Here is a 6,848-nt window from a genome sequence, read left to right on the forward strand (position 1 = left end):
TGGCACTGTTACGGACTAACAGGGGACACGTTGGGTAAAGATTCGTTAGGCACCTGCCCGGACCGGATCCCCCCTAGGCCTTCGCCACGACGGGGTTCACAAGCCGGGTATCTGTCGCACGGTTACCCATGGTGCTGTCGACAGGTACCCTGACGAGGAGCTGAAAATGAATCTAAAAGTGTGTTAGACATTCTAGTAAAGGCTTCTTGAAATTCTCTGACAGATTGTTAAACTTAGCTGAAATATCTCTATCTAGACTAAGCTGTAATTTCTTAAAATTCTGTTTCCAGGTAGTTTCCATTGCCAAAATCTTTGAATCCACATCAGAAAAATAACTTCACTAATTACCGGTTGTACAGGGGGCAAAGCATCAATTAATTCGGAATCGGAGTCGTACAATACCGAAACGAAGAGCAGAACCATGAGCGCCCAAGTCAAAGAATTCGTTAGATACAGTTCTAGCAATCGATTTCTTTTTCTCCTTAACCGATCTTTTACGCTGCAAGATTGTTTGGCGTTTCATATAAGCAGTCATATCCTCGTCAGACCAGGGCTTACATACGTCCAACAACGAGAAGTCAAGTCACAAACCTGTCCACGACAAGAGCTACAAATGTCATGGGGTTCATACTCCCTGCTACTCATCCTTGTCCCACAAAACCGGGCAGTTCCTGATGTTGCTGCAGAAGGAAGCATCGTAATTTCTTGGTAATCCATTGTAGAATTGGACAGGTCAGTAGTTCCGGGTCGCGCAAAAGTTCGTAATTTAAGATTAAGAACCACAACAGAAATCAAAGTTAATTCACTATTTGTGATGTAATGCATGAGTGGTAATTCATATAAAGTCTCATTTAACAAATAATGAAAGCTTTTAAAGGCACAAAAATGTTTAAGGTTTAAGGAAATTTATAAAGAGCGGCCGTGGTGTAAACAACACGGGCGCTCGTTAACAACTGATTTGAGGGAAGGTTTTCGTATCTGTCAACGACAGTGTTGCCAACTGGCGGACAGAATAGGAGGTAACAGGGTTGCCAATGTGGTAAATTTTGGTGGCAGTTTTTTTGGGGATTTAGGGCTAGATAAATTATATTAAGGTAATGTTTATTAATATTAACATTCATTTCCTAATTCATGACTAAGAATTTGATTATTATTAATGACACCCAGTAACTTCTCTATTGGATTCAATCCCTCTAATGCCAGTTGTGGGGTTCTCTATCATCTTTTGCAGTCTTTTAACCTCTATTTCACAAGACTCAATATACTGTATCATCTTTCACAGACTTTTAACCTCTTTTTAATGAGGTTCAATATGCCATCTATCACACAATATGTTGTCTATCATCTTTCGCAGACTTTTAACTTCTTTTTCATGAGGCTCAGACCATTAACCTCTATATCATGAGGCTCAATATGGTGTCTATCATCTTTTGCAGTCTTTTAACCTCTATTTCATGAGGCTCAATATGTTGTCTTATCATCTTTTGCAGTCTTTCAACCTATCTTTAGGAGGCTCAATATGTCAGTTTCTTGTAGATTAAGCCAAACTGTTATTCTTCATGCCTCCTTCAAAAAGTTTTGATTACCTTGAAGCAAGAGTGTTCACAGATTCTCACCTTCCCTAGGTTAAAGGAGGTGGGTTATGTTAATGGACAAATAGGAGAAGGTCATTTCATAATCCACCCCACACAAATCTTCGGAGGAGGATTACAGAGGTGCACATAGTATCAAGCTTCAGTGAGTGCCAGGGCGGTAACTCCAACGCCTGGCAGTAGCTTAGTGTGCAATAAGTGGATATTACAGGATAATCTATGTCAGGTTACAAGAAGGCATGGGACTGTAAATTAAGTTAGGTTTGGATGCATCCCTCTAGACTAATTGACCTTATTATACTTGCAATCTTTAAAAATTTAATTTTGAGATTGTTAGCTTCCTGTTGATGTACATGAACTAGACTAAGTATTCCTCCTTTCTGACTAAACTAGTGCCTTGAACTTGTTTTTGGGTTCCAGGTGACCTGGTTTCCTCCCTCCAGGAGCCCATCAATTTTTGGAAGGCATGGATTTGGGGAACACTAAAGGGATTGATGGTCTTTATCAAAATCAAAGATCAGAAGGGTAGTATCCAGAATAAGGAGACAAGGGGAAGGTGTTGGCAATTTAAACCTGCTACCTCACAGGTGTATCCTATGCCAGTCCATGTGCTCAGTGTTTAGTGTTACTTGAAGGGTGGAGGGGGCCCAAGCCCTCCTGGCCAGCTCAGGGAATGACTCCTTAAATGAGGTTCAGGCCTGTCCACAGTAGCAGGTACTGTCCAACGGGCAAACACTGTTCCCATAACCCGTTCAACTATGCAAGGCAGCCATGAATGGAAGTGAGTAAGTGACAATAATTAAAAATGTGAGCAACCAGTGTGAGCAGTTGAACCAAGCACCAACTAGTATGGGGATCTGTTTTACTAACAGTGGTGGCAACTGGCAAGCACAAACATTTTTCCAATCCTAGGTTACCAGCATTCTCGCTTACCAAAGGATTTTTGTAGTCATGATGTCCAACCCTCCTCTCACCAGGGGTCTGGTAACACTGCTTCACAAGAAAGAGAAAATATAAACAACTGGAATGCTAAGTCAAAGTTTTGGTCAGGTAGTCAGCTAGCCAATACCAGACCACTTGTCCGAACAGCAATTGAGTCCCACTCATCTAGTTCTGATGTTCAGTGTTACTTGGGGTGGTTGAAGGAGGGTAAAACTTTACAATAGTTGCGTGGACTGATTCCCCCCAGTTACTGACCAGGACAGCTTCCTCGTACATATGCTAAATAGACCTAACCTTTCCTTTAATGCTAGGTTCTGACCTAACCAGATCGTACCTACCTAACCTAACCTAAGGCGCTATGCCCTGATCTGTGAAGGGGGCTTCGCTCATCCTTGGACACCACCTTAAAGGCGGTACCCTTTCTTTGTCAGCAACTGGCAAGAATCAGGCTGCGTAACTACCTAGTGTTGTAAAGTTTGGTAAAAAATTTTAACTAGGCTAAAGGAGGACAAAGCCATAGTGGCTGGGTCAGGGCACAGTACTATAAGGGACCCCATTCATGCTCAGTTGCAGCCTTCAGGTGAGGACGTTGTGGGTGTGGTTTAACCGTACTGTTGCATGTATGGCGGGATTTTAATCCTAAGGTTCGAACTCACAAGTGACCGGACAGCTTGAGACCTGTTTGAGCAAGCCTGAATGTATGTGAGGTGACTTTGACATGGCCTGCAGGTTTATCCTCAGTCTATGGTTAAAAGTCACAGGAGAAGCACCCATTTAGTAGGCAAGCACTACCTCGTATGTTATATATCTGGGTGGGTAACAGATTTTGGAGCGAATTTACTGAAATATAGAAGCAACATTCTTGTATATGGAATATTAAGAGTAAAGACTATTCAAACGGGAATTTGAAAAATGAAGCGTATGAGACATTGGTGAAGAAACTTGGAGAGAAGGATGGGAGTGCTACCCGTGACACGGTAACCAAGAAGATAACACAAGCAACAAGCGCAGTTCCTTTAGTGAGGATATAAAAAGGGTTGAAAATTCACAAAAAGTCTGGGCAGCTACAGATGAGGTTCCTCTATTATATGTGGTGCCACAAGGTCTAGAAGCTTGCGAAATGTAGAGTCATCCATTTGTAGATACCTAGCTAGTAGTTGAAGAAATCATGAGGCTCCCATACTAAATGTGACAACAGGTTTGTGTGTGAAAGCACTTTTCTTTCTGGTAACCTTTCCTTTATCCAAACCTTTTTCCTCCTTGGCTGCCTGCGTAATGTATGGGTACGGTTTCTGTCGTCCGGCCACTGAAGCTCCACCCCCAACCAGATACCAGCAGGTAGTACCGTTGCATGAATGGGGCCCTCAATTCAGGCGGGAAGTCGGTTCTTGTTAGGTCAGGACACAGCGTTCTAGAAAAGGTAGTCGGGCAGGTGGGATTTCTGGGGCTAGCCCCTGTCCTCCCTCCCTCCCCAGGCTACTCTGCATCCACTCTGACAAGTGCATATTGGGCTAGGTTGCCTGAAAAAATTATTATTAGCCTGTCATTGAAAGATCCTATGGATCATAGGATCTGGCTAGGTAGATCTAGGGTACCTATCCGCGGCGGCCCAGACTATGGCAGTTGCGGTTTTCCTATGCAGTTTTACCTACTGAACAAGAATTTTAAGTAATATTTATTCGGACGACTGTAATTAACCCTTTCATGTCCAACTGACATAATAGTACGTAAAAATACTCTATCCCCTATCTCTCCAACTGACGTAGCGGTACGTAAAATTTACCGAAATTTTTCGTGCGTGTGGTAGGGGCATTTTTTTTCATTTTCAGACAAGTAGCGATTTCCATAGGCTACATCATACCTTGTACTGTGTATCTCGGGTATCAACACGCCAGCAAATTGTTCTGTAACTGCGCTCGCCCGTTTCTTACCCTCTTTTTATTAATTTTTTTTTTTTTTTTTCACTGGCTGGACTTATTCGTTTTCCATTGATTTATATGTCGATATTTAGAGAATTTTATTGGCTTTCTCATAAAAAATAATTCATAAGCCTGACTTTCATAGTTTTTGGGTTACGAACGAAAATATTACAATAAGCAAAGATTTATTTTGTTTTTTGTTAAATAACTCACATTTCTTTGTATTTAGAGGGCTGGGACTCTTATTCTGACTATTCCACCATAAAATACTAACATTCAGAAAAAAAAAGGACAGAAAATGAACATTGTTGGCATAAAATTTATAGTATTTTCTCTGAATTTTCGATATAATTATTTTTTCGCACTGTCGAGCGCTCCCAGATACCTTGGATATCTAGGGACACAGTGCTCAAAACTAAATGGATATGAAAGAGTTAACCTCCAGGGGCGAGTACTGGCTCCTGGGGATAATTACAGTTGTCCAAATAAATATTACTTTAAATTCTTGTTCAGTAAGTAAAATAACATAGGAAAACGTCAACTGCCATAGTCTAGGTAGGCCACCGCAGATTGCTTCTGTAGAAATAGGCTAGGTACCTCTGGCTAGGTAAGATCCAGGTAGGTAGCATAACTAGGCCTGGCCTAAGGTATCATGGCATTAGGTATACATAGGCTACCACCAAAGGGAACACGTACCTAGCCTAGTAGGTGGTCCCCTACACATAGGCTAGCTGTCCCTTGTATCTGGCCTAGAATTACTGAATTACTAACCCTATAGGTACCTAGTACTAGGTAGTAGTACTACCAAGCTTTACCTAGCTATAACCTACCTAGTAGCAAGTACCTTCCTAGGTAGTAGCCTACCAGCTGGGTCGCTACCTACCTATACTCTTGTTTTTTTTTTCATTCTGTCCATCTGCCTGTGGTGTTTTTGTATGGCAACACTGCGTCCCGGGCTTTAGATAGTCACATTCAGCTTACATTCAACGATTATAATAATATCCTATTTCGAATATTAACGGTTGTTAATTCGCCATACAGTAAAATTATTAAAAACACTTTTCAGTTGCAATGTACACCCAGATATCCTTTTATTTACCTAAAACTTACACATAGCGTAACTATCTAAAGCCCGTGACGCAGTGTTTGCCATACAAAAACACCACAGGCAGATGGGACAGATGAAAAAAAAAACAGAGTATAGGTATTAGCTACCTACTAGGTATTAGTAGGTAGATATAACCTAGGGTATAGTAACTAGGCTACAGCTGGCGACCAGGGGAAGAGGAGATGAGCGACCTCTGCTCATCAGTTTCTTAAAATGACAATTGGAAAAAACAATACCTAGCCTAAGGCTGTTGTTACAAATCACTTGGGCTATATAGCCTAGGTAGTACTACTACTACTATAGCCTAGGTAGCTACCCTAGGTATCAATGAATCCTCACCTGCTTCCTATCCTATCCAGAGCAATGTCAGAATCAATCAGGGATCTTGCGAGACAATGAGCGGAATGTTATTGTTTGATTGTAGGTATGGTGTTTTTACGTTGCATGGAACCTGCGGGGAAAGTTATTGGTATACCTATAATTTAGGGTAACTAAGCACCCTTACGGTCTTCGGGTAGAATGAATCAGCGGTGACTGACAAGTTACTTACCGTACTTTCGTTTGGCCACAGCAACACAGTTCCGGGACTTTGGTGACGTTCTTTCCTTGTCAAACTCGTGACGGATCACATTATGACAGCTAGTACTTGCTACTTCATGTCAGCACTACCTGTATATTATATCTCCTCTAAACGCATCGATATCACTTGTTATCCAATGTTTCTTTCACTTTTAATATTTTCGTTTTCACGTCACTTACTTGCCTAATTATGAATAACTAGTTGCGTCTGTCCATAGGCCATTCAATTTTCCTGTATGTAATAACACTTATAGTAAGTCCTATGAACAACTAATCATCATTGTATCCTTAAAATCTTATATTCCCATGTCCAACTCACACCTAAATGTAGTCTATTATTTTGCCTAGGTGATTTCCATCGTATTTTGTATTATTACTGAAGTAGTGCAGTGCTTCCCAGGAGAACCAAACTGGTCCAACCTATTCGCCCAATTCATGTTAGTTTATTTTAAGGTCAGGATTTCGAAGGTTAAGTGCCCTGATCTTTTATTTTCATTGCCTCTTTAGTTGAGAGTAAAGTTTTCAGTATTGTCTACCATAAGTAGTTCTGTGGAGATCATCCTCACCTTGGATTTTCCCGGAGCTTATCGAGTTTGGCTTTCTTAGATACTGCCGGCATCCTTTGCTTTAAGTGATTATTGAGCTTTTATGAATCTGTGTTTCTTCTTCCAAAATCTTGCTAAGCGTTTTTGGATTATAATGACTGAT

The 6,848-nt window shown here is 41.1% G+C and overlaps 1 protein-coding gene across 2 annotated transcripts in view; it reads right to left on the bottom strand.

Moving 5' to 3' along the window:
- The window catches only part of LOC135222059 (BET1 homolog), a 139,821-nt gene extending 133,321 nt beyond the window's left edge, over positions 1–6,500 (bottom strand). The window contains exon 1 of one of the 2 annotated variants that reach the window (XM_064260203.1): positions 6,112–6,500. The gene's annotated coding sequence lies outside the window, so the exon portion shown is untranslated. The other variant, XM_064260202.1, reaches the window with a different exon arrangement.
- Positions 6,501–6,848: the final 348 nt, after the last annotated feature.

Source organism: Macrobrachium nipponense, chromosome 3 (genome assembly GCF_015104395.2).
Source record: "Macrobrachium nipponense isolate FS-2020 chromosome 3, ASM1510439v2, whole genome shotgun sequence".
In the NCBI taxonomy this organism is placed as follows: domain Eukaryota; kingdom Metazoa; phylum Arthropoda; class Malacostraca; order Decapoda; family Palaemonidae; genus Macrobrachium; species Macrobrachium nipponense.